Source organism: Puma concolor, chromosome B1, assembly GCF_028749965.1.
Source record: "Puma concolor isolate L17-30 chromosome B1, mPumCon1.1.hap2, whole genome shotgun sequence".
In the NCBI taxonomy this organism is placed as follows: Eukaryota; Metazoa; Chordata; class Mammalia; order Carnivora; family Felidae; genus Puma; species Puma concolor.
In genome coordinates this window covers 107,968,059-107,978,494 of record NC_141670.1, presented here as the reverse complement: position 1 = coordinate 107,978,494, position 10,436 = coordinate 107,968,059, and positions in this window count along the sequence as shown.

Genomic DNA, 10,436 nt, shown 5'->3' with positions numbered 1-10,436 from the left:
GTCTCATGCAAGGTCTAAAAGTGTCTCATGCAATGTCTCCCTTGTGTCCTTTTTTTTTCCCCTTCCCTCACCACCAACAGTTATCAGGTATGACCAACTATATAATCTACTCATTACAGCTGTCATTTGTTCCCTTTTCTATATTAACTCTCTATAATAGGATTCTGAGGCCATTTATGTTAATGACTGTGCACTGTCAAATTCTGCCATCTTGCACAGCCATCAGCAATCATACCTGTGCTACCTGGAAATCAAGCCACACAGAACAACTGTGTTTATTCTTTCTGCAAAACCAACTATACATTCAAGTTAAATCCTGTGCTAAATTGTCCTACCTCTGGCTTCTCTTCAAGTAAGACCACTCTACTCCCACTCCTCTGCATGTGGCACACAACACAGCTTCCGCACGCTAGCACCTAAACTCTGTGCCAATTCACAAGGTTCTTATGGCCATACTCTGGTTTCTGCCTACTGTCATGAGTACCCACCACTGTAAGCCAAGTGGAAAGGAACACCAAGGCCACACTAGCGAATCATCCAATATCCTCCATAGCTGAGCACTAGCTGAGCATTGTGAACCAGGAATACTCCCCAGTCTCCAGGTGATGACCAGTTGTAAATCCACCAAGTGTCACATCCCTGTTTACTTCAGCATCATTTCCCCTTGCCAAGAATTTTCCCTCTTGCATTCTCATATTTACAGTGCTCTGTTTCTTTTCCCTACCCTAATACCATGCTTCTCTTTTCCAACACAAACCCATTGACCATGCCCTTTGGAACTCCTGTTCCATAATTTAAAAGACTCTTTTTCTTATTCAGCTTTTTGCCTTTCCAAAGGCTCACTGAAACAATAGATTCATTTTTATATCCAAGTTTCTCTTTCTCTTCATTCTTTTACCTATTTAACTTGGATATATAATCCTTGTTCCCAGCACACTCTTATTTTTGTCTGGTAATTCTGAGATGCAGATATAAATTTACCATATAAATGAAAGTTGAATACAAAGGACTAGATGAGGTCTCCTAAGGAAAGGGAAAAATGCAAAAAGAAGAGAAAATGAGTGCATTTTGGGTTATAATTTGTAATTCTTCTATATTATATAAATTATATACACACACATATGGGGAGGGGTGTCTCTTTCTGTACAATGCAAGAATTTTATAGTTACAATGCCATTTATTAGTCAGCAACGTCTCTCTACAATAGGTTTATTACCACATTGAACAAATATGCAAACTATCAGATATGTTAAATAAATAGCCCTAAATAACACAACTATAACATGAAAGATTATTTCTCTGTGGCTTCAAAGATTCACACTTTTCCACTATACTCTGTACAGGAAAATTTGTGAACTAGTTTGTATATGTCTTCACTTTCCCACACAAGGTACATGAAAAACAAAATAAGTCTACCTGTTGAAAGACAAAAGCAGTACCAACCACCCATTCTTTCCTTTCCCCTTTTTGGTTACAGGAAATTTGCTTTTATAAGCAGCCATTCCCTCCCAGGAAAGTCATGATTTTAAGATCCTAGACTATGACTGTACTGCAATTAATTTCTACTAATCAGAATCAGAGGGAATTGGTGATATTAGCAAAACACTGAAATGGGAAACATGTGCCAACCAGAACAACTATAATCTACAACAAAGGCTAAGATCTTTAACTGGTCCCATTTATCAGCTCATATAGATAAAGATGGGTAAACCCTTGGTGGTTCTAATGTCCAATTCTCTTCTATAAGGTATAGGGGGTGCTTTAATATTGTTAACTTTACTACTAAGACCAATTTAGAAAAAATCGAAACCTAATAAAATTAGCCTACATGGATTACTAGTGAGGCAAAGCCTACTAATAAATAGATATAAATTACTTTTATGGCCAAGCCTCATAAATGATAAAAAGCAATCTCTGATATATTATGTACTATATTATTCTAAAATATACTCACTTCTTTAAAAATATTAAACATTATCCAGTTACTTAATGCTATGTAAAAATTATTGGGGTGCCTGGGTGGCTCTGTCAGTGGGAGTCTGACTTCAGCTCAGGTCATGATCTCATGGTTCTTGAGTTCAAGCCCTGCATCGGGCTATGTGCTGACAGCTCAGAGCCTGGAGCCTGTTTCTGATTCTGTGTCTCCCTCTCCCTCTGCTCCTACCCCACTCACACACTCTCTCTCAAAAATAAACAAACATTTTTTAAAAATTTTAATTTTTTTTCTTTTTTTTTTTCAACGTTTTTTTTTAATTTATTTTGGGGACAGAGAGAGACAGAGCATGAATGGGGGAGGGGCAGAGAGAGAGGGAGACACAGAATCGGAAACAGGCTCCAGGCTCCGAGCCATCAGCCCAGAGCCCGACGCGGGGCTCGAACTCACGGACCGCGAGATCATGACCTGGCTGAAGTCGGACGCTTAACCGACTGCGCCACCCAGGCGCCCCTAAAAATTTTAAAAAATAAAAGTAAATAAATAAAAATTACTCTAAAATTCAATGGCAAAAAGCAACCATTGATTCTGTGGCTGGAATTTCACATCAGCACAGCATAGTTTGCCTTTCCTCTACAATGTCTGTAGCCTCATGCATGAAACCCGAAGACTGGAACCTAAAATCTGTTGAAGGATAATTTATTCACAAATCTAATGGTTGATAGTGACAGTCATCTAAGAGCCTCAGTTTCTATCCATTGTGCCTGTCCATGTGGTCTCTTCAGATAGGTTGGTTCAGGCTTCCCCTCAGCACAGTAACTGGATTCCATCTCCATGTGTCCTAGCAGAGAAAAAGCCAGATGGAACCTGTAACATTAAGATCTAGCACTGAAATCACATAGAATTTATTTTCACCATTTTCTATGGAGACAAACACTATTCCAACCCAGATTCAAGAGGAGGGAACATAAATCATGGATTCAAGAATGCCAGTCACATGGCAAGAACAACATGTGAAAAGGGATATGTGGCCATCTCTGGAAATTACAATATGCTACAAACAAGGTTATGAATTTACAATTCACCAAAGAGGAGAAACTTCTTCATTTACTTCTCTTTTCTTCATCCTTTATCATTAGATATTCACAAACAATTAATTAAGAAATTTCCTATATACTAAATCACTTCTCTAATTATAAGGAATAGGTAGGTATTATAAAACTTGACAATAATAAAATCTCTACATTTTATGAATAAATACCTAATTTCAAAAAAAATTCAATTTGTGTTGATGTTTAAATCATATTATTTAACAAATCTGTAAGCTATCTTGTTATGAGATGTACTGTCATCTCTACTTAGGGGTCATAAATGCATTTGGAAGAAAATTAAGCCACCATTTCTTGAAAGATCTAAATCACAATAAATGTAGGAAAAAGAAACTACCAAATAACTTGTCAGTGATAATGGCCTTACATAATATCATAGTTGTGACACAGTGGTAAGGATATTTCTTTATGTTTTTTTTAATGTTTATTTATTTATTTTGAGAGAGAGGGAGAGAAAGAACCCCAAGCAGGCTCTGTACTGTCAGCACAAAGCCCAGCTTGAGGCTTGATCTCACAAACCGTAAGATCATGACCTGAGCTGAAATCAAGAGTCAGATGTTTAACTGACTGAGCAATGCAGGCACCCCTAGATATTTCTTTAAATTAGAGCTTATTTATAAAGACACCTTTAGGAACATATGCTAGCACTACAGAAAATTTATCGAAAAACTTAGAAGAGGTAATCTAGAGGTAGTACTCAACAATCCCTACCGTTTTATTGTCTATTTTTCCACATGAATTAATTCTATGTGATTTTATGTTATTATCAATCTTTCTACATTATTGTAGTTCTCATCAATTTACTTTGGCTAACACAATCCCCAAAGGGAACTATACTAGAATATATATTTCTTGTAGTTATGAGAACATAAATGGCCAAAACCTACTTTAAGAAAATAAACAGGCAAAAATGGCACTTTTGATTAGACTTACTGGCAATATGTATAATTCAATACACTGCCTTTTCCTAAAATAATTCGACTAAAATTTCTTTGGATTTACCTAAAAATTCTGAAATAGAAAACTGTTAACATAAAAAGGAATGTGTATCTTTACTCTCATATACAGACATCAATGTACAAGGTAAAAAAATAGGAGAAAACATCTGAGAATTAGATTAGGCTGAGATTTTTTTTAAAAAAACAGAAAAAACAAAATGTACAAAAATTGATAGAATAAATTTCATCATTAAAAAGTTTTGCTTTTTGAAAGATAAAACTAAGGAAAAAACAAAGCAAATTACAGACTGTGGGAAGTTTTCTTTTCAAATCCAACAATGGGTTTCTGTATAAGATATGTAGAGAGCTCTTACAACTCAAAAATAATAAGATGGCCTAATTAAAAAATCAAAGATATATACAGACACTTCACAAAGGAAGATAAACACTGGAAAATTTTCATGTGAAAAGATGCTAAACATCGCTAGCCGTCAGAAAAATACAAATCAGAATGACAATGAAAAACAACTACACATACATATACTAAAATAGCTAAAGTGAAAATACTCAGGTTTGGTGAGTATGGGGAATAAGTGAAACTTTCACACACTGGTCGGTGTCCAAAATGTTAGGCACTTTAAAAAACAATATAGCTGTATTATATAAAGTAAAACATACACTTACCCTACAAACCAGTAATTCTACTCTTTGGTACTTATCAAAGGCACATAAAATATATGTTTACACAGATGTGTATGTGAATACTCCCAGATGCTTTATTCATAACAACTTAAAGCTCAAAGCAACCCATATGTCCATCTACTAGTGAATGGAAAGCAAATTGTGGCTAAACATACTGTAGAATATTACACGGTGATCAAAAGGAAAGAAAGAAAAAAATGATACATACAACAACCTGGATAAATCTTAGACATTACGCTGAGTAGTAAAATATAAAATATTATGTAAGTCAATTTATATAAAGGGAAAACTATAGTGATAGAGAGCAGATTCATCTTCTCTGGTATGATGGGTATAAGTTGGTATCCACTGCAAAGAAGGAGAAAGCATTTTAGGGAAATGGAACTTATCTACATCTTAGTTGTGATGTTGGTGGGTACATGTTTATAGAGAGTTTCCCAAATCCGTCAAACTGTACATTTACAATGGGTCAATTTTATTGTATATAAATAATACCTTAATAAAAGTATGTTTTATTTAAAAAAAAAGAAAAAAAATAAGTCTATGTCACAATTTTGACATTATTCTTCCCAATCCCAGAGAAACAACCACTTATTAAATGGTTTCAGTGAAAATTCAGAGTATTTCCAATTGTACAACTTAAAAAAATTCAGGCCTGCATACAATAACTGTCCCTCCTTATTAACATAAATCATCAACAGAAGTTGCACAGTCTGTGCTTGTCATAAAACTCTATAGACATTAAAATCCAAGACTATTTTTAACAGCACTATTACTGGTAAGGTGCTAGAATACACCATGAGTTGAAAATTTTAGGCAACCAGTAGTATAACCTAGTAAATCTGTAATTTTTTAACTTGAAAATTTTCTCTGAATAAAAAGGAATGAAGATTATAAGTCTATTTTAGTCTTAATTCTATTATAGTAAGTCTATGTTAATCTTAATTCATATTTTGAATTAGAAACACTAGTTCTGGTTTCTTGAAGCACACTGATTTCCTGAAGCATATGAATTTCCAAGTAAATTTGATTATGATAGTTTTCTTTCAGGAAAACAGAATGTGACTTTAATATTTTGTTTCCCATATATTTTTAGTCACACTTATATATAATGTGAAAAATAAATATGTATTGTCTTATATAAATATAAGGCTGTTATAATTAATACATTTTACTAAATTTTTAAATAATTATTTTTAATGGCTTTCCTATGATACTATTTGATTTTACCAGGTTTTGATCAGAAAATTTATATATATATAGAAAGACTTAGTAAGATTTCTTCCATATAAAGCTTAAATGTGTAATTTTCAAAAAAACCCTGAGTTTTCTATTTGATATAGATTCCATAAAAGCAAATAAAAATTAAAAATAAGAAGCTTAATTACTTCTGTTGAAAATAAGGAGAGACTTTTCTTCCCTTCCTTTTCTTATTTACTTTAGAAAACTTGTAATTGAAAGTTCTTTTTTCTGTGTTTCATATGTATGCAAGCCTTTTTTAAAAGTTAAATAAGTCTCTCTCTTATCAGCTTTCAGACTTCAGAATAACTTTCTCTAACACTAGTAACCGTCTCTTTGAAGTGTAAACATCAAAGAAAATAATGTCCCTCTCTCCAAGTTTCTCTGGAAGGGTAGGAACCTAACTTCAGTGGGCACTCATTCTAGACTGCAAAATTACCTCCTGTCATAAAGATATGAGAAGTTTTTTGTTCTTTTAGATAAAGCCGACCAGCTAACATAGAGGTTCACCCCAATTACCAAGTGAATTTAGGATGAACTGTGTGTGACAAATGGTGCTGTCAAATCCTCTTAGTTGATAAGTAATTATTGGTTATCTTGAGAATATATATGTAATGGGTTGGTATGCTTGGCTACATTCAGGAGTGAGATTTCTTTCTGTCCTTGCAATACCTTAGAGATTGGCAGTGATGTGCTTGACATTCTGGTACACTGCTTATGCAATTTTTAAATTATTTTCTTTCTTCTTTCTGTACATTTGTCGAGAGGTATTCTGGGTTGGAAGGAGATTTTTTAAAACACTGTATGTCCCCAATAATTCTTAGCTATGATAAATTTTCTAATTTCACTATTTTGGTAGGCTTTAAGTAGACCACGTACCATAGTTTAGAAAACATACATATAAACAAGTGGTGCATTTCCTATTTTAATTTTCAATTTATGTTTTCATTTTGTAAGAAATAAATTTTTTTCATCAATCATAATATATTGTATATATTACACATATTTATAATGTTAATTTAACCCCATAATTTAATAATAACACATTATAGAATATATATATAATTGTATTATAGTAGATATATTATACATTGAGCAAACTATTAATTTGACTGCCAAAAATCATATATATATATACACATATATATGTGTATGTATATATATATATATATATATATATACACATAACTACAATTGAATTCATTTTTATTATTTAATTATTTCATTTTAGTTTAATGGAATGTTTTTTTGCCAATGTTCATTTTAACATTTCATTTTAAAATTCTATCCTTCAGTATGAGTTTTTAAAAATTGTATTCTTTTAGCAAAATTAAACAAACTTTGACCACTTTGACTTTTAAACACTATATCTGAATGTAAGTAGCAATAAAATCTTCTATAACAGCTTATTTGATTATGAGATCTTTTTCTTCCCCACCAGCATTTTTTTTCCCAAGAGAACCTGCCACTCTGGCTCTCAGGTATTATTAGATTTAACCTATGGGATTTTTATTGTTTTGATGTCAAATACTTTAGAAAGAAAAAATACATTCCCTTAGAGTTATTTTCTGATTTGAATTTTTGTTGTATTCTAATTGTTTCACTCTCTCATCATATTCACTATTTTGCATATATAGATATCCTTTAACATCTCTCCCTCATTTTTCTTTTATATGTGTGTGTATATGTTTTCTGTTTATATACTTACTGTTTACTCACTTACTCTTGTCCTTCTTTCTAGATAACTCCAAATAGTGTATTAGCAACTTGTTTTATCTTACTATTTTCTCATTATGTGTGTCTACATGATCTTTTTTTTTTTCTCATTTGTTCTTACTTTTCACTAATTCTACCTTTGTTTGAATACATCTTAACTTTCAGTGAAGAGGTATTCAGTGAAGAGGTAAATGTTGGCATGTTTTCAAAAAGATAAAATTAAGCAACGTGACTAGAAAACTCAGAGGGGAATAGGAGACATGCGTAAGGATGTCTACTGCAATATTCTTCTTCTTCTTCTTCTTCTTCTTCTTCTTCTTCTTCTTCTTTTTTTAGCAAATAGAAGAAGGCTACCTAGATGTTTATCATGGGGACAATATTAAAATAGTGGTTGTTATATGTGTAATAGGATACTACACAGTGATGAGAAGAAATGAACTATATGTAGATACTGAATGTAAACATGTGAAAAAAATAACATAATTTTGAATTTAGAAAGAAACAGAGATTTATAGCAAAATGTCTTTGTAAACTTATCAAAAACATAAATTAATAGTCCATATGGTCTTATAAATACACATATAAGAAAAAAAACATGGCAGTGCATTGAAAAAAAAACAGTTAAATAAGAAAGGATGTTTACGTGGAGGAGGAAATGGTACTGGGGTTGAAGGATGAAGGGTAAAGATAAAAACACAATAAATTAACAACAAAAATCATGAGTAAATAATATGTATAGCACCATGAAGCCATGAATTCAATCAAGTCAATTCTGTGCTTCTGGATACTAAGTAAATTAATAATCTACAGTAAAAAGTACTTTTTATTTGGCTTTATGCAATGCTTAGAAATTTTCACTTTAACTGTTAATGTGTGTGCATTTTCCATCAACTTTTATGAGCTGGAAATAGGAAACAAGTGTCTTACTGGTTTACCTATTACACCTCACAGCACATATTCTCAGCCTCCCTCACTTATAATTCATGTGGATAAGTGTCCTAGTGGCTTTTAATTTATTCTCTTCTTTACAGTCTAGATTCTTGTATCTGGACACCATGTGCCTAATAAGGTGTTTTAGTTGAAAAGTCTAAATTAATTTATTTGAATTTCTTTATTTTGAAGGAGCATAACTGTGTCCTCATAGTTCTCACTTAAACCATTTTCAAACACAAAGGCATTATTAATAAAGTAATAAAACTTTTATAAATAAAATTTAATTTTGTAACTATAAAGAATTCTAGCCCTCTTTGACAGATAACATTTAAATAAATATCAATTTTACAGTTTCTTCCCCACAGCAGCTGAAATTATTTTATTTTTTATTTTATTTATACACGTTTTTTTTTAAGTTTATGTATTTATTTTGAGAGACAGAGAGAAAGAGAGAGAGAAGAGAGTGAAGAGAGGGAGAGAGAGTGAATTCCAAGCAGGCTCTGTGCAGTGAGCGCAGAGGCCAATGGGGGGGGACTCAAAATCACAAACCACGAGATCATGGCCTAAGCCGAAACAAGAGTTGTACACTTACCCTATTGAGCCACCCAAGCACCCCTGAAATTATTTTATTGATGTTGTATATTAATGGATTCACCAAAAAACACCAAAATATACCTTGAATTGGGCAATAAAATGAGAATAATCTAAAATCTGGATTCATATGCCCTCATAAATTTTTACTCAGCACAAATGATTTATTCACATGAAAAAACCAACAATCAAAGAGATGATCATAAATCAAATGTATATAAGTATGTGAGACTGTTTCTGGGCTTTGCATTATGCTCCATGAATATGTTTTCCATATTCAGCACAGTTATCCCTGTGTCTTTGTCTTATCATATGTCTTTCCATGTTGACTTATCTACCCTTCTATTCATCTATACTGAGAAACCAAGTTTTGAGAGCTTGTTATTTAAGTGTCTCTTGACCATTTTTAACCTTTACATTTCCATGTAAGTTTTGGAGTCAGCTTGTCATATGTTACATACCTGTTCATACACACAAAAAACACTCAGAATTACACTGAATCTACACCTGAATTTGGGAAGAATTTATGTTTTTATAGAATGTTTTCAAAATCATCAATGTGTTATATCTTTCTACTAAGTTAGGTCTTTTTAAAGTGAATCTTGATAAAACTTTTACAACTTTTCTCATGTAGGACATTACACAACCTTTGCTAGATTGATTCAAATGACCTCATATTTTATATTAATGTATATGGTGGCTTATTTTATTTCATTTCAAACTGTATGTTCCTGGTAAAATATAATATAGTTGTTTTGTACATATCAATTTTGTATCCAGCTACCTTGCTGAACTGTTATTAAATGTAATGATCTCTTTATGAATTCCTTTGATCCCAGAAAACCTTATTGCTATGTTTTGTTTTTGGACAGGTTATATTATCTATATTTATACAACAATTACTCTGTTGGTTGCTTTAAATGTTTTCATATCAACATTTCTGAATAAAAATCATTTTCCTTCTACAAAAGAATGCTCTTTTTTTATAAGATGAATCTCACGGTGACAAATTCTGTTAGGTTTATGTATTTGTGGGAATGCCTTTATTTCTTCTTCATTTTAGAAACATTTATTTTCCTGTAGGAGAATTCTAGGTTGGTTCGTATTTTCTTCAGTGCTATTTATATATAATTTCATTGTCTTTTGAATTTCCTTATTTAGATTGTTTCCTTTTATAATAATATTTTTAGGTTTTTATTTAAATTTAGGAATTTATTTAAATTCAATTCAGAGTATATTCTAAGTATTGAAATTATTGTTGAACTAAAGCCTTTA